At 44.5% G+C, this 19000-nt stretch overlaps 1 protein-coding gene across 2 annotated transcripts in view; it reads right to left on the bottom strand.

Annotated features, from left to right (window-relative positions):
• KPNA3 (karyopherin subunit alpha 3) overlaps positions 1–19000 on the bottom strand; it is a 51342-nt gene that overhangs the window by 30991 nt on the left and 1351 nt on the right. The window lies entirely within an intron of this gene.

The following is a 19000-nucleotide window of genomic DNA, read 5'->3' as shown; positions in this document are numbered from 1 at the left end:
ACCCAGCCTAAATCTCGACGCAACTGATGACAACATGCACTCGTCATCAGTTGTGTATCATCCATTTTTTAAGTGCTGGACGGGGAACACAGCAAGCTGCGTTCCCCAGTCCGGTGTCAGTGTGGCGAGTTCAACTATCCGGTGCCCAAACTGAGGCCGGGTGAATGTGAACTGTCCCATTCAAATCAACGGGATCAGTTCTGCTATCCGTTTCCCTCCAGTGCACGCCACCGGACGCCATAAATATGTAAAGGAGGCCTTAAAGGGGTAATATCTCCTATCTCTGCTGCGGCACCCCAGACATCCGGTGCACAGAGCGAACTTCTGGCGATGCGGGGCTAAGGTTCGTGACGTCACGGCCATGCCCCCTTAATGCAAGTCTATGGGAGGGGGCGTGACTGCCGTCATGCCCCCTCCGATGGACTTGCATTGAGGGGCACGGGAGGGATGTCACGAGCAGGGCACAGCTGTCATGTCACGAGCCTCCGGTGCTGCAAATGATGCTTTAAACTAACGCCGGGTGCAGATGGACCCCAGCGATCAGACATCTTATCCCCTATCCTTTGGATAGGTGATAAGATGTTTAGGGGTGGAGTACCCCTTTAATTGTACTGCAGTTCTTTACATGCAGGATCTAGCAGGACAGAATACCATCTACATATTCTCTTATGCTATGAGATCACCAATGTGAGGTAGGTGTAAGGCCACTAGTCATAGGGGCAGGAGGCCAAACCCAGGAAGAATACAGCTCTAGATTGTGACTTGTCAGCTCTCCAAGGTGACTCACACATCAGAAACTAAGTCATAAAATATTTCAGATATTACAAAAGCAGAATATTCCATAATTCAGCGTCAGCCGTCACTCTTGGCTGCAGCCCTTCTTTAGGTGGAGCATTCCATGAAGATTCCCTTGGAGATACGCCTGACATTTACAGGAACAAGAATAGCCGTGGTTCACACAGACTGATCGCTGTGCTTTATGCTGACTAGGCCGGATCATATATATATGTTCCTGAAGATTACATGGCCACATGACGAGGAGTCTAGAGGGAAATTAACACCTTATCAACCTCAACCTTGTACTATGGAGGCCAATTGGTATCAGGTGAGTCCCAATGACATTTTTTATATGTAGCAGCAGGTCAAGTAGTTGGCAACTGAAAAGTGCTCATATTTTTAGGTATCTACGCCAACAGTAAAAATTGGCCATGTACATTAGGTAAAAGATGTCCGAACCTTAGAACATCCGCAGGACCAGCCAACAATCTTGTGTATGGGAGCATACCAGCTGTCTCCCCATAGCTGACGGTAAGAGACAGAAAGACTTAATTTTAAAAGGAGGCCACATACTGTCAGCTAAACATTTTTTTGGCCAATAATTTCCCTACCAATACCACCCCCATACAGATGCAGGGCCAAAAGTGCTTGTGTTCTGTGAAGGAAGATTCTTCAGGATAAGCGGTGGATTATCTCCTCCGAACAAAGATTGGGAGGATTAAAGGGGGTACTCCGCCCCTAGGCATCTTATCCCCTATCCAAAGGATAGGGGATAAGATGTCTGATCACGAGGGTCCGCCACTGGGGACCCCCGTGATCTCAGCCGTGACACCCCAAACATCTGGTGCATGGAGCGAACGTTGCTCCATGCCGAATGACTGGCAATGTGGGGCGGAGGCTCGTGATGTCACGGTCACACCCATGCCCCCTCAATGCAAGTCCATAGGAGAGGGGGTGACAGCAGTCATGCCCCTTCCCATAGACTTGCATTGAGGGGACGTGGCCATGACATCACCTGACGCTCTCAACGAACACTGGGTGCAGCAGGGAGATCGCGGAGGGTCCCCAGCAGCAGGACCCCCCGCGATCAGACATCTTATATCCTATCCTTTGGCTAGGGGATAAGATGTCTAGGGGCAGAGTACCTCTTTAAATCCAACATGGCCAAGCCTTCACTCAACCGACACCTGCTATGTTTACATCTGTGTCAGAGGCTCCATTTGTGGCCTCCAAAATCTGTTCAAGTTTAAACAAAAGCAGACAACAAAACACGGGATCAACACTTTTTTTGGTCTGATTAAAACCCATCAAAATGATGGACACCAGCCTGTCAATGGGGTCCGACAGGCTCTGTCTGCAGTGTACCCACTGGCTTAGTTAATCGCTGCTGAACGGTGTCTGCAATAGAGGCCCCGAATGGAGCTTCCCACGCAAACGTGAACCTAGTGTTTATGGTCATCAGGTCCTACCGATAGTATGGCCTGCTTTACAAGTCCAATTCTTAGCCGAAAAATAGGAAAGATTAAAGGCAACAACAGTGACTGCATTCTAAACACCAGCGTACTTAAGTCTACGTACACAGACTCAATGTTGGTCACTGTCCTTTAGAGTTTTGTTGAAAGGTCAAAGTGCGAGGATATATCTCGTTCACACTCATAAACACCACCCAAATGGAAGTCACTGCTCCGCTAACACCCGTGTAACCATTACAAACTTACTGGAACGTCCCTGTGTGAAGCCAGAAGTATGCCTGGAATGTACAGAGCATTTGTTCATTTCGGAGGCTGAAAGTCTGACGTTCGTGCTACCGCACTGTCAAAGAGTAAGCCAAGATTTGTTTAGGGAAAACTCTGGTCCGGATTGATCCTGGTACCGGAAGTTAAGAATTGGGATGTTTTTTTTGGAAGCACAGATACAATTCTTTGAGTGACCTCCACCTCACACAGCCCCACGCTGTAGGCAGGCATTTCGGGGATGTGCTTAAAGGGGTACTCCGGTGAAAACCTTTTTTCTTTTAAATCAACTGGTGGGAAAAAGTTAAACATATTTGTAAATTACTTCTATTAAAAAAATCTTAATCCTTCCTGTACTTATTAGCTGCTGAATACCACAGAGGAAATTCTTTTCTTTTTGGAATGCTCTCTGATGACATCACGAGCACAGTTCTTTCTGCTGACGTTATTATAATAATAACGCTTTATTTATTGCTGTCCGTAGTGGGATTTGAACCCAAGTCCCCAGCACTGCAAGGCAGCAGTGCTAACCACTGAGCCACCATGCTGCCCTTAGCATACACCTGCTATGCATGGTTGCTAAAATGGATGGAGATGTCAGCAGAGAGCACTGTGCTGGTGATGTCATCAGTGTTCCAAAAAGAAAGGAATTTCCTCTGTAGCATTCAGCAGCTAAGTAGTACTGGAAGGATTAAGATTTTTTAATAGAAGTAATTTACAAATATGTTTAACTCTTTCTGCCACCAGTTAATTTAAAAGAAAAAAGGTTTTCACCGGAGTACCCCTTTAATATATATAGCAACTTTGCCGAAAAATCATTGGTGGAACGTTCTGCTGCATCTGAACTTTTTGACCCTTTCACCATAACAGATACTGGATCACCAGAGAGGACAATCCCAGCTATGACACTGACAATTTAATAACCAGAGAAACTGGTCTTAGATACACATTACAATGTGCTAATAAATTAATCCGGCACAAGCTTCTCGCCCAGGATTCTGCTAACACATATGGAGGAGAAAAAGTCTCACTGAAGAGGGGAAGCATTTGGTCATGTTCACACTTAGCAATAATGTGACACAGATGACAGTCTAGGCTTTAAATAGAGATCATATCAATTTCTCTTCCTCTATGAATATGAGCTGGAGCCTGTACTGATGACTTACACAGACATTGGCTGGAGGGTGCAATGAGATCAGGTCTAAATGATTTCCTCTATGGACAGAGGCACGCAGCTGAGATTTACTTCTCCCATTAAACCGGAAGGAATTCCATGCCAGAAATACACTACATGGCCAAGTGTGGGGGGCCCCAAACTTCCCACCCAGAGGTGGTTTTTGAATACAAAAGTCAAGGGCATTGAACATGAATTACCATCTTGTCTCAATATGGCCTCAGACAGCATCAATAGGGAAGTAGCTGAACCAAAATGGTTGGGAGGGGGATGGGACACTGGTGATATAACCTGGAGTGCTATAGGGCTTCACTGCACTCAGGCTGTCAACCAAGCCCAAGGAGGGCACTGTATGAGTGACTGGAGCCGCCATGTCTCACACCCATGTGTAATGCTCCAGTTTGCCTGAAGTGGCACTACAGAAAAACTGAACACTTAGGCTGGGTTCACACTTGGTATTTGTTCCAGAAATGGAACAAACACAGAAAAAAAAATTAGAACATTTTCTGTTTCTGTTCCACATTTTGTGCTGAGTCTAACTAACTATCAAAATTCCCCAGGACTGTGGTCAGCACAAGACATTGCCACCAGAAGAGCTGTGTGGCAGAGACCGGGCGCAGTCATAACGGAGACTGAAGGGGAGCAAGAAAGGCAAGTACACGCTTCCTTTCTTTTATCAAGCCATCTGGGCATAATTTAAACAAAAAAAAAAATAATTAAATAAATAAATAAAAATAAAACTGTCACCCCACTGAATGCACTTTGTCATGCAGCACATCATCAAGTTCCTCGTGTGACAACTCCCTTTGCAGTTGTCGACCAATGAGCTTGAAGGGAGGCAAGTCTAGAGATTCTGTAGGCCATGGTTGCAGGTTTAGGACATGCAGCCTGCCCACAGGAAGCACGAGCAACATGTGACCTAGAGCTGTTGCATTGAAAATTGGCTTCTGAGCACCCCGAAATGGCTGTATCACTGGGTCGATCAAATTAATGAAAAGCCAAGCCATAAGAGCACCAGGAACGAGTAGCCCGACTACCATACATTAACCAGCCATCCCACACCTAATCTCGGGAGTAGGACCGGTGCGATATTTCTTGATGGCAATGCCCATGTGGTCTCCAAACAAACCTCCAGCTATTCATTTGTCCAAGACAAAGGCAGGAGTGAACCCCTCTGCACCAAGCATTTTACTGAGCTGCAGTGTGACAGATCAATGCCAAGGACCAGGGAACTGCAATGGAGGCCGGGAGAAGGGGAATACTTGGAGAACACGTGAGGCGTGCAGAGGTTTTTAAAGAAAACAAAAAACACACACCCAACAGCCAGGTAACTCCTAACAACTGCAGTTATTAAGGACTGATAAAGTGCAGCGGTGTCAGATCAGATTTGACAGATCAGTCTTTGTCTAACACATCTTATGCCATGTAAAAAAGGCGACTGACCGCAATAAATCATTAGGGCAGATAACCTTTTTACTGATTCGCAAATAGAGAAGTTAACAGTCTCTTCTCATCCAGTCAAAGTTAAAGGGGTATTCCAGGATTTTTTTTTATTTGACTATGCTACAGGGGCTGTAAAGTTAGTGTAGTTCATAATATAGTGTCTGAACCTGTTTGTGACGGTTTTCTCACAATTCTTCTGTGATTTTCACCTCACTATATTTTTACCAGCATACAAAATGACTGTTGTCTCGGGTTTTTCCCAGTTTGCAATGTGGCCGAGACCTGGCTCACTAGTCAGGTGATGACAGGGAGCCTGTCTGCTTCAATGGGTGGAGGGATTGCTTGGTGGGAGAGCGATCAATCTGCAACTAATGCAACATCTGGAAGCACCCTGATTGAAAACCACAGATCTGCAGCTCATTTATGTTTCAATGGGTGGGGTGGCTGATGTGTGGGAGGGAGGAAAATGTAATTGTGGGATTTTTAGTCAAAAAAAGAAAAATACCAGTTCACAAAAAGCTAGCCACAGTGTTATGGTAATCTCACAACATAGCCATTTAGCCCCAATACAAGTGCAGATCCTTCCTAAGCATGTCCATTACCGTCTGGCAGGTACATACTAAATTGACCTTATGGTGGATAACCCCTTTAATCTCCTCTCCCGTTCGCTCTCCTATTCTCTGTTCTTCTCAGTAGGACCCTGTTGGGATGTCTGTGTCTGGCTCCATGGACAATGCTGAACCATAAGGAGGCATAAGCTAGTTCTCACATGAGAATACTTCCTGGAATAAAATTCATGAAATTGGGAAGGTGGACGCTGGTTGGCTCACCTATATCCTGTAGAACGAATGTTGTTTGCAGATAAATTACAACCAGTGTTTGTTCCATTAACCTTTTAAGGACACCGAGTGTACCTGTACACCCTGGTCCCATTACCAGGGTACTGCTATCAGCAGCCAGGACCCAAGGCTAATGCTAGGCATCACAGATCGGGCTGATGCCCGGCATTAACCCTTTAGACGCTGCAATCAAAGTTGATTGCGGCATCCAAAATGAAAGTGAAACAATCCTGGCAGGTCAGTGGAGCTGATCGGGACTATAGTATAATTTTTTTAAAGTAGTAAAAAAACATAAAACCTTGTAACCGAATGGACCAACAGAAGATAAGGTGTCATTTTTACCAAAAAAGTGCACTGCGTAGAAAAGGAAGCCCCTAAGTTACAAAATGGCTTTTTAATTAAATTTCACTCCACAAATAAGTTTTTGTTTTGTTTTGCCGCAGATTACGTTATAATATAAGTGATGTCATTACAAAGTAAGATTAGTGACAAAAAACAAGCCCTTATATGGGTCTGTAGGTGCAAAATTGAAAGAGTTATGATTTTTAGGAGGGGAGAAGGAAAAAACAAAAAATCAAAAATGAAAGTTGTCCTTAAGGAGTTAAAGGCAGCCACCCTGCACCAGCTGATGGGACTTCCATCTAGCGGACCTAAAGACAGATGCTGGGGACCCCTCTAGCAGCAGCTTTTGATGTAGTGTGCATTAAATCTCTATCGATTCCGGCACTTCTCATAGCAAATAAAAACCAACTTCTAATAGTCTTCGAGGTAGCTTTTTTAACGGGCGTCATTGACGTAATAAAGAGGTCGCTGATGCCATCTCTTAGTGGAGCAGTTCTCCAAGAATCTTCACATTGTTTTAAATAAACATAAGGATTGATCTTTTGTGTCCTCTATTAAATCTCTCTCTATTGGATTACAATCAATCAATATTTGTGTCTTACTATTCCCTTTGAGGATTAAATGAAATCCCTTAGGGGTGGAAGAGCGCCAAGGTTCATTAATATGTATTAGTGTGAGCTCCATAGATCTAGCGGCCAGGGCTAATGCCAATAAAGAGCCAACTTAAATGGGGTTACCCAAGGATAGAAAAACAAAGCTAATTTCTTCCTTTAAATAAAAATAAAATAAATAAATACAAAAAAAAAAACCCACACCTGTCCACAGGTTATGTGCGGTATAACAACTTGACTTTATTCACATCAATGGAACGAGTTGTAATACCACACAGTTTGAGGACAGGGATGGTGTTTTCTAATCCTGGATAACCCCTTTAATCACTGTCATTCGTATAGACCCGGGGGTCACCAAAGAATGGCCCCTTCAGGTGTTGCAAAACTACAACTCCCAGCAGGACCGGACAGCCGTTGGCTGTCCGTGCATGCTGGGAGTTGTAGTTTTGCAACATTTGGAGGACCATAGTTTGAAGACCACTGGCATAGAAAATTTCAAACAGTCTCCAAAAGTTTGCCTAAAAATTGCAAAAGGTTATAAGTCCAATGTAATGCCACCTCTAACACTTGGTTTATCAGCTCTTATCTGTCCAAAGATAAGGTTGCCGCCTCTGAATGTGCAACGGTAAGGGTAGACCGTTTGTTTCACGTTTTATGACAATGTATCATCATCTGAAATGTATTAGGTGCCGTATCAAAAGAGGGCCTTGTTTATCGAAGCCAGCCTTTACTTCAGGGTCTATACCAGCTGGCCCTTCGAATTCACTTCCATGCAGTGGAAGAGAGAGGTGGTGTCTGGTAACTATAAAAGAAAGTATACTAAGCGATTGTTGAGCTAATTACTGTGTGCCTGTATACAAGAGTGTGAAGTATAAAGCGAGTACGTATAAAAGTGAGAGGGACTTAAAATTAAGGGAGTTTAATTGAAATATTTGATTTTTTTTTCCTGTTAAATTTTGCAATCCCCAAATCAAGTATGGCCTCCATTTTGGAAAATGCAGTCCAGTGTGCATCTTGCACAATGTATGCAATCCTTGAACAGTAGTTTGAGGGTGCATATTGTTGTGCGAGTTGTTCATTTGGAAGCCCAGATCCTGGATCTAGAGGAGTAACTGGCAACACAGACGCATTGACAACTTGGAGAGGAGTCTCCTGCTCACTGAGCAAGTACTCTCTGGGGTAGAGGTGGGGGAGGATAGTGGGATGGATGTGCAGGACAGTCAGGCAGCTAGCTGGGTTACAGTTAGAAAACGGGATAGAGGGAAAAGTGCCAGGGAGGCTAGTCCTGAACTGGCACACCCCAACAAGTTTTCCCGGTTGGCAGATGAGGGGGATGCAATTTCAGAGCTAGCAGTACTGCAGCAGGACTCTGCCTCTGACTGACATGGGGGTGTCTGCTCCAGTAAGGAGGGAAGGAGGGGTGCAGGGCAGGCCAGACAGGTACTGGTAGTGGGGGACAGACAGGGCGATCTGTCACAAAGACTGGGATTGCCGAACAGTGTGCTGTCTTCCTGGCGCAAGTTTGGCACATCGCGGATCAGGTTGACAGGTTGCTGGGTGGGGCTGGAGAGGACCCAGCGGTCATGGTACATATTGGCACTAATGAAAAAGTAAGAGGTAGGTGGAGTGTCCTTAAAAATTATTTCTGGGACTTAGGCCGCAAGCTTGAGGCAAGGACCTCCAAGGTAATATTTTCTGAAATATTACCTGTACCACAAGCCACACCAGAGGCAGCGGGAGATTAGGGAGGTAAACAAGTGGCTCAGAAGCTGGTGTAGGAAGGAGGGGGTTTCGGTTCATGGAGAACTGGGCCGACGTTAACGTCGGTTACCGCCTCTACCGTAGGGACGGGCTGCTCCTCAATGGGGAGGGTGCAGCTGTGCTTGGGGAGGAGATGGCTAGAAGGGTGGAGGAGTGTTTAAACTAGCGACTGGGGGGAGGGAACCTACAACATAGAGTGGGAAGATAGTGTAGATAGAGATGGGGGACTTATTAATGTACCTGGGGATGGAGCGGAGGGATGGGTTAGAATAGTTAATACGAATAGGCTTCATAGGGAAAAAAAACATACACCATTGAATTGCATGATGACTAATGCCAGAAGTCTGACCCATAAAACTGACGAACTGGAGTTGATCATGTCCGAGGAGAATTATGACATAGTAGGTACAACAGAGACTTGGTTGGACGATGGCTGTGACTATGCGGGCAACATACAGGGATATAGTCTATTCAGGAAGGATCAGACAAAACGGAAAGGGGAGGAGTTTATCTTTATGTAAAGTCCAGTCTGAAGGCCGCACTGCGGGAGGATATATGGGAGGGAAACGATAATGTGGAGTCATTATGGGTAGAAATATATGGAGATAAAAATAAAAAATAAAATCGGATAGGCGTTTGCTATAAGCCACCAAACATAATGGAAGAGGCAGAAGATCAATTACTGAGGCAAATAAACAAGGCAGCAAATCAGAATGAGGTGATAATAATGGGGGACTTTAACTATCCTGATATAAACTGGGAGACCGACCTGTGAATCTCATAAGGGAAACAGGTTTCTGACTATAGCTAAAGACAATTATCTGTCCCAAATGGTGCAGGGCCCGACCAGAGGGGGCGCCCTACTAGACTTAATATTAACCAACAGACCTGACAGAGTAACTAATGTGCAAGTAGAAGGACACCTAGGAAACAGTGACCATAATATAATACATTATAACTTGTTCTTCAATAAGGGAATCTCTCAAGGGGCCACAAAAACAATGAACTTTAGGAAGGCAAAGTCTGATCAACTCAGAGAAGTCCTTAACAATATAAAATGGGATAATGTCCTCAAAAACAAGAATACTGACACTAAATGGACTGAAGAATATTTTAAATTCTCGCTGTAAGATGTATATCCCTTATGGGAATAAAAGGATCAGAAATAAAAGAAAACCAATATGGATGAACTAAAATGTTAACGGGGCAATAAAGGACTAAAATAAAGCATTTAAAATACTAAAAACAGGATGGCAGTGAAGAAGCATTAAAAAGTTATAGAGAAAAATGTAAAATATGTAAAAAAATTAAAAATACATTTAAAAAAAACAACAGATAAATGCTGCAATAAGAGAAAGAAAGACTCATTGCCAAAGAGAGTAAAACTACTGTATATTCGAGTATAAGCCGAGCTTTCAGCACAATTTTTCGTGCTGAAAATGCCCCCCTCGGCCTATACTAGAGTGAAAAAAAAGATACCGTTGGGGGGGGGGGGGGGGGTTTTGAGATGGGGGGTTGGCCGGGCCATCCATCTTCGCTGCAGGGAACCATCCGACTAGTGATGCTGTGTCCGGGGCGTCCCGGCGCACGGACGTTCCAGCGCGTCATCGTCAATGCAGCGTCACTAGTCTGGGGCCGGCCCGGAGCAGAGAAGAGGGCCTCCCGGTGAAGATAGACGACCCAGACCGGCTCACCCTCCCCACCAGAATGCGGATGGTCCCTGCAGCTACTAAGCAACAGGACCAAGAGAACTGGGGAGGCGAGTAGACAACGAGGGGGGCCTATATTATGACGGAGGGGGCGGTTTGGATGATGATAGGGGGGAGATGATGTATTTTCCCCCCTAGGCTTATACTTGAGTTAATAAGTTTTCCCAGATTATGGGGGTGAAAGCTAATACTAGAGTATATACGGTAACCCCAAAATGTTCTTTAACTATATAAATAGCAAAAAGGTTAAAAATGAAAATGTAGGCCCTTTAAAAAATGATGAAGAAATAAACAGGATCAGGAAAAAGCAAATATATTAAACAAATTCTTCTCCACTGTATTCACGGAGGAAAATGAAATGCCAGGTGAAATACAGTGAGATAAGGTAAACTCCAGTCCCCAGTACAGGTCACCTGTCTAACCCTTAAATGGTTGCTCCGTCTTGGTTAAAAACCATACATTTTATATTACGATTGATCATAAGCAACGTCTGTATTACTATAGTAGATCTCTACCTCGCCATGGTTGCCTACTACTGCTCAAGGGTGCACTCACATGATCCTCACATTGCACTTTGCTTACAAACCCTGGGGTAAAACGTTTGACTATACTTTTCTGTCAGACGCCACAAGCACGTGTTGGTAGCATCATCCTTTTAAATTGCGTTTTGTACTCACTAGTGGCATAATGGTAAAACAAAACACAGACCCCTATATGTCAACTAGACGTTGTGACACCTTCACAAGGCTCTCTGGGGGGGTCCAATGATTTCCAATACTAAAAATAAGGTAATCGCTCATAACGGGCAGCCCAGTGACTCATATGTGACGCCGAGCGCAGTCATACCGACTCCATCCTGACCTTTCAGTATCCTTTTTTATATTCTGGTGTCATTCATCATGGCGATATATACTGATGTGATTCTCATTAGTAAATGGAGACTCAGGGCATTGGGCTTATGAGATTTCTAATTCTAGGCAAGCATTGTAACCGTGGACATTAGGTAATTGTAATGTAGATGCCTTGTCAGCAGAATCCAGGGGTGTGCGGGGACCAGACTCCACCACTATACAAAGCTAGATTCCATACTGTCACTTGTGGGCTCACATCTATGCTTTGCTCTATTCATGGCCTCCATTGTCAATTTTGTCAAGCTTTGTTGGTATATGACAGTGGTGTCCAAACTGCGGCCCTCCAGATGTTGCAAAACTACAACTTCCAGCATGCCCGGACAGCCAACGGCTGTCCGGGCATGCTGGGAGTTGTAGTTTTGCAACATCTGGAGGGCCGCAATTTGGAGACCACTGGTATATGGCACAGGATAAATCCAGGAATGTCTCGTGGTTTACATTATAAAAGTGTGAAAATTATCTAACAGCCATGAGATCCTGTAATAAACATTTATGCTTCTAACATCCAGGGTAGTGAGTAGAGATGAGCAAACTTACAGTAAATTCGATTCGTCACGAACTTCTCGGCTCGGCAGTTGATGACTTATCCTGCGTAAATTAGTTCAGCCTTCAGGTGCTCCGGTGGGCTGGAAAAGGTGGATACAGTCCTAGGAAAGAGTGTCCTAGGACTGTATCCACCTTTTCCAGCCCACGGGAGCACCTGAAAGCTGAATTCATTTATGCAGGATAAGACATCAACTGCCGAGCCGAGAAGTTCGTGACAAATCGAATTTACTGTAAGTTCGCTCATCTCTAGTGGTGAGGTTGTTCTGTGTTGACAAAAGGGGGTTTAAAAAAAAATAATTATATATTTATATTAATTAAAAAAGGGGGTTCAGGCTTGGTTTAAAAGTGATTAAAGGGGTACTCCAGTGGAAAACTTATTTTTTTAATCAACTGGTGCCAGAAAGTTAAACAGATTTGTAAATTACTTCTATTAAAAAATATTAATCCTTCCAGTACTTCGCTGCTGTATTCTCCACAGGAAGTTGTTTTTCTTTCTGGAGTTCTTTTCGGTCTGACCAGAGTGCTCTCTGCTGCCACCTCTGTCCGTATCAGGAACTGTCCAGAGCAGGAGCGAATCCCCATAGCAAACCTCTCCTGCTCTGGACAGTTCCTGATACGGACAGAGGTGTCAGCAGAGAGCACTGTGGTCAGACAGAAAAGAACTCCTGAAAGAAATACAACTTCCTGTGGAGAATACAGCAGCTGATAAGTACTGGAAGGATTAAGATTTTTTAAATAGAAGTCATTTACAAATCTGTATAAAACTTTCTGGCACCAGTTGATTAAAAAAAAATAAATAAATAAATAAAAAAACATTTCCACTGGAATACCCCTTTAACAATACCTATGTGATCCCCTGAAAATGCTGTTCTGATGGTGCCCAAACCACAGGTAATGCCCTCTCGGACTCTTTTTTTTTTGCAGCACCAGACAATGCTTTAAGTATATTAACTGAGGATGCACCAAAATTTCGGCAACAGAAAAATTATTGGGTCAAAAATGGTGCTTTCTGTATTCTACCGAAATTAAAATGTGCGCTAAAACTATCAGGGAGCGTCGCTTTGAACGTACTCCCACTGACAAGTCAGCCGTAACACAATGAATAAGGAGGACATGCCTGTGCCCCCATCTCAAAATGCTGTCGGACTAACTCCTGGCTCACTTGCACCCCGCCATGAGCTGCCTCAATTCCAGGGTAACTGCACTGTATAGAGTCATGACAGATCTTGACTGGTTCTGGTGCTTGTACAATATGGGCTTTGTTAAGTGGCGGCTTTCTGGCAGGGCATCACAGTGCATGGGGAGGGCCGGCTATGGAGGAGAAGTGTGGGCCCTTAGTTCCTCAGCGGCCCCATATTCTACGGCATGCCTCAGTGTGTGGACAGGACATCTATGGCTGCGTTCACACGGCCGTCTAGACCCGTCCTGTTCTTCTCCTGTCAAAGCAAACAAAAAAAGGACAATAACGGATGCAAATGGATGTTATCTGTTTGGACCAGTTATTGTTCCGAAAAAAAAATAAATGTTTTGTTCTGAGCATGCTCAGAAGTAAAAACGGATCAAAAACAGGATTGAAAAAACAGACGCAAACAGATGACATTAAAGGCTAATCTGTCTTCCATAGACTTTAATGTTAAATTTACTGTATCCATTTTTTCTTCCGTTTTCTCGAGTGGAGGAAAAAAAAAAAAATACTGCATGCACCGTCTTTTCTCCCGTAAAAAAAAACAAAAAAAAAACGGGAAAAAAAAACAGACGGGTGCAAACGGATGTGAAAGGATTGTAAAAAAAATCTCATTGACATCAATGGGATTATTTTACAACCGTTTGTAATCCGTTTACAATCTGCAACAATGGAACCTAAACGGGGGGGGGGGGGGGGAATTAAATAAAAATGTGTTAAAACGCTGCGAGTGAAGGCATACCTTTAGACCAAAAAAGGTGTGTCTTCACTCGCAGCCTTTTAACATGAGGAAGCCAACAGTAGGTGCTAAACACAATGCGCACCTACCTTCCGTCCTATACTAAGTAAGGTTTTGTTCTCAGATATATTAAGCTGTTACAGGCAAAAATCACTATGGAAAAATTACTTTGGGGGGAGATTTATCAAAATCTGTGAAGAGGAAAAATTGCCGAGTTACCCATAGCAACCAATCAGATTGCTTCTTTCATTATTAACAAGGCCTCTGCAAAATGAAAGAAGCGATCTGATTGGTTGCTATGGGCAACTTTTCCTCTGGATTGATTTTGATAAATCTCTCCCTTTGTGTCTTGATGTACATAAAACAGAGTGTATATACTGTATATGAATTTATATTTAGTCACATACTATTTTTCTATTTCCTTAACTCCCAAATGCAAGGTCCCACTTAAAGGGGAAAAAACATTTCCTCTGTAGTATACAGAGCTCTCTGCTGACATCATGGCCACAGTGTTCTCTGTTGACATCTCTGTCCATTTTAGTAACTGTCCAGAGCAGCATGTGTTTGCTATGGGATTTTCTCCTACTTTGGACAGTTCTTAAAATGGACAGAGATGTCAGCAGAGAGCACTGTGGTCATGATGTTAGCAGAGAGCTCTGTGTTTCAAAAAGAAAACCATTTCCTCAGAAGTCAGAAGTCATTTACAAATCTGTTTAACTTTCTGGCACCAGTTGATTTAAATAACATTTTTTTCCACGGGAGTACCCCTTTAAGGCCATGGACAATGATCCAGGAGTGGTGCCCCTCGATCCATGGAGATAATCACTCATGTGTGAAGCAACTCATACATAAACAGTATAAAGGAAGTACTTCCTGTCACCACAATAAGTGACAAAAAAACAAAAACCCACAAAAAGTAACCCCTATAAACACACAGTATACGATTTCTACTATTAGGCACATCATAGGGTCATTCATGGCACCTAGCAGCTATGCCCGGCTTAATGTGTTGTCCTATGAAGATGTAGAAAGGGTCCGGCTATTTATGTATAAAGTGACCCCCGACCTACGATGGCACCGACATACGATCATTTCAAGATACGATGGCCTCTCAGAGGCATCAACATACGATGCATTTGTATGTCGGGGCCATCACATAAACGGCAATCCGGCAGCGCAGACTGCTTCAGCTGCCACCGGATAGCCGTTTACGGTGCCCTGTGTGGTCTGCTGACGATCACTTACCTGTCCTCGGGGCTCCGGCGCGTCCTCTTCGGGGTCCACTGCATCGTCGGCGCTCTCCATCGTCGTCATCACTTCGCTGCGCACGCCGTCCCGTCATACAACAGGAGTGGCGTGCGTAACGACGGCGACGGAGAGCGCGGATGCCGGGGAAGCAGAGGCCTTGCTCGAGCGTCAGGGACACCCCCGGGACACTGCGACAGCGATGGAAGGCGACATCCAGGGCAGCGGTGATGGTCTGGAGCGGCGGGGACACGTGAGTATAACCTCCAATACCAGTGGTCTTCAACCTGCGGACCTCCAGATGTTGCAAAACTACAACTCCCAGCATGCCCGGACAGCCGTTGGCTGTCCGGGCATGCTGGGTGTTGTAGTTTTGCAACATCTAGAGGTCCGCAGGTTGTGGACCACAGTCCTATACTTTACATTGCACGGATCCCTCAACATACGATGGTTCATTTGGAACGGATTACCATCGTATGTTTAGGGACCACTGTATATGATATATTCTGAGAGGGCTGAAAAGTGGTAAATCCTCTAGCTATGAACCACTCCCACAATGCTTTATTACTTTCTATCAGGATTTATACATCTATCACTGTACAGAATAGTAAAAAGCAAATGGGAACCTGATGGAAAAGAACAGACACAAGTGGGAACAACGGGCCGAAAACTATGCACATGACTGACTCCACCAGGGGAGCTGTCAGTTCAGACAAGAACAGCACAGTATGCAGCACTATACCTGCCATCACAATGATGCAAACTAGAGATGAGCGAACTTACAGTAAAATTGATTCGTCAGGAACTTCTCGGCTCGGCAGTTGATGACTTTTCCTGTATAAATTAGTTCAGCTTTCAGGTGCTCCGGTGGGCTGGAAAAGGTGGATACAGTCCTAGGAAAGAGTCTCCTAGGAATGTATCCACCTTTTCCAGCCCACCGGAGCACCTGAAAGCTGAACTAATTTATGCAGGAAAAGTCATCAACTGCCGAGCCGAGAAGTTTGTGACGAATCGAATTTACTGTAAGTTCGGTCATCTCTAATGGAAACCTCTACGGATCCCCATTACAAGTCAATGGTGCCCGATTTCATTGTCAGTACAATAGAATAATAAAACAGAGGCTTCTGGTGCAAGAGGAAGGCCAACCACTCCATACTGCCGAAAACAGCAGCACTCCTTCCGTATGTAGGTTCTTTTATTGCACTGTGCACCAATCCAAAAGTTTTGACCAATACCAAGTCTTTTTTAAGTAGTTTTCCTATGTATAATGGGGAGAGATTTATCAAAACCTGTGTAGAGGAAAAGTTGCCCAGTTGCCCATAGCAACCAATCAGCTTGCTTCTTTCATTTTTAACAAGGCCTCTGCAAAATGAAAGAAGCGATCTGATTGGTTGCTATGGGCAACTTTCCCTCTACACAGGTTTTGATAAATCTCCTCCATTATGTATAGGAATACACACATTGTAAGAAGTCCCAGGAATGGTGTTCAGGATCACAATGAGAGGTTTGTCAAATCCTTTCCACAGGAAAAGTTGCCGAGTTGCCCATAGCAACTATTTTCCAGAGGCCTTTTCAAAAATGAAAGCAGTGATCTGATTGGTTGCTATGGGCAACTCAGTAACTTTTCCTTTGGACCGGTTTTGATAAATCTCCCCCAATATATTTTCCTACAGCATTTGTCATATGTAGTAACCAGGTTTTAGGAAGCGCATACCCTATACAGGCAAACCTATTTATACATATAAAATTGTCATTTTATGACCCCTATAACTTTTTGATTTTTCCGCGTACTGGGCGGTATGAGGACTCATTTTTTGCGCCATGATCTGAAGTTTTTAGCGGTCCAATTTTTGTATTGATTGGACTTGTTGATCGCTTTTTACTTATTTTTTCATGATATAAAAAGTGACCAAAAATACGTTTTTTTGGACTTTGGAATTTTTTTGCGCGTACGCCATTGACAGTGCGGTTTGGTTAACAATATATTTTTAGAATTTGGACATTTTGGCACACGGCAATACCACATGTGTTTATTTTTATTTACACAGTTTTTTTTTTCATGGGAAAAGGGGGGTGATTCAAACTTATTAGGGAAGGGGTTAAATTATCTTTATTCACTTTTTCTTCCATTTTTTTTTTGCAATGTTATAGCTCCCATCACTGCACACACTGATCTTTTACATTGATCACTGGTTTCTAATAGGAAACCATTGATCAATGATCCTGCCGCTTGACTGCTCATGCCTGGATCTCAGGCACTGAGCAGTCATTCGGCGATCGGACACAGTAGGAAGGTAGGGAACCTCCTTGTGTCCTCCAGCTGTTCGGGACGCCGTGATTTCGCCACGGCAGTCCCGAACAGCCCACTGAGCTAGCGAGGATAGTTTACTTTCACTTTAAGTGCGGCGATCAACTTTGAACACCGCGTCTAAAGGAATAATAGCGTGTGGCCCCGCAATCAGTACAGCGCACTATTAGCCACGTGCCCCGCTGATAGAGGCCGGGCCCGACCCGCTATGACCGTGGCCCCGAGTTATAGAAAGGAAGCAGGTCCTTAACAGGTTAATTACCAGTCTCCACCCTTCCTCCTCCTTATCTATTTAGTCTATGTTCCTATAGCAGGACAATTTATGGCCCATCTTAGTGTGAATTCTCCACATCTATTGTCTTAACCCTTGCATATTTGTTAGATGTAACCTGTGTCTTCTGCTTGTGAGCTTAGATTTGCTTTGGACTTTTTTGAAATTTTTTGATAGAGATATAGATGCAAATCCAAAAATGTTGCAGTATCTTGTAATAACCTTTTTTATTGGACTGACAGAATTTTGTAGAGACAAGCTTTCGGGATTCCTCCCTTTATCAAGTCCAAAGCAAATCACTATACATCCACACACACATATACAGTGACCCCCCGACCTACGATGGCCCCGACATACGATCATTTCAACATACGATGGCCTCTCAGGGGCCATCGCATGTTGAAGGCAGCATCAACATACGATGCTTTTGTATGTCGGGGCCATCGCATAAACGGCTATACGGCAGCACAGACTGCTTCACCTGCCGCCGGATAGGCGTTTACGGTGCCCCGTGTGGTCCGGTGATGTCTCTTACCTGTCCTCGGGGCTCCGGCGCGTCCTCTTCGGGATCCCCTGCATTGCCGCGCACGCCGTCCAGTCATCCAACAGGAGCGGCGTGCGTGCGTAGTGACGTGATGGCGGCGATGGAGGGCAAGGATCCCAGAGCGTCGGGGGCAACCCGGGGAAGCAGAGATATCCGGAGCACCCCGGGGATGTGGCGACAGCGATGGAGAGCGACATCCAGGGCAGCGGTGACGGCCCGAAGCGGCGGGGACAGGTGAGTACAACTTCCTATTCTTTCCATTGCACGGATCCCTCAACATACGATGGTTTCAACAAACGATGGTTCATTTGGAATGGATTACCATCGTATGTTGAGGGACCACTGTATATATACAAACAGCAATGCCATAATCACACCCAACAGGGTTATAGTTGCAACAGCTGCAGGCACCCCAGTTGGTAAACACTGTAAAAGACATAAAAAATGTCTTGACTGCACCTAGGCCCCAATATAAGCTACACCAAGACAACCACAGCCAACCACCACCGCACAGGTTAGCTATTGCCACCAAAGAATAAAGATTATCCCCAGCACTGACATGGACCAAAACCTTACAGGGTCACATGACCTTTTTAAGGACACCACTACTTATGACAAGGCCTCTCATGTAAGGCCCTGTATGGTACATTCACAGGTTATATAAATGGATATGCTCCGATTTCTAATGCCCCCGGCCTGTCATCAGTGAATGGAAACACACTGGGGCGGGTTGTGGAAATATTTCTATATTGTCAACCAATCACAGCACAGCTTTCAATTTGCAGAGCACTGTAAGGAACGAAGGCTGCAAATCTGATTGGCTGTCTCCCATAGCAACCAATCACAACACAAAATCTGTGTTCT

This window comes from Hyla sarda, chromosome 2 (genome assembly GCF_029499605.1).
Source record: "Hyla sarda isolate aHylSar1 chromosome 2, aHylSar1.hap1, whole genome shotgun sequence".
In the NCBI taxonomy this organism is placed as follows: domain Eukaryota; kingdom Metazoa; phylum Chordata; class Amphibia; order Anura; family Hylidae; genus Hyla; species Hyla sarda.
This window is presented reverse-complemented; position numbering and strand designations above follow the sequence as displayed.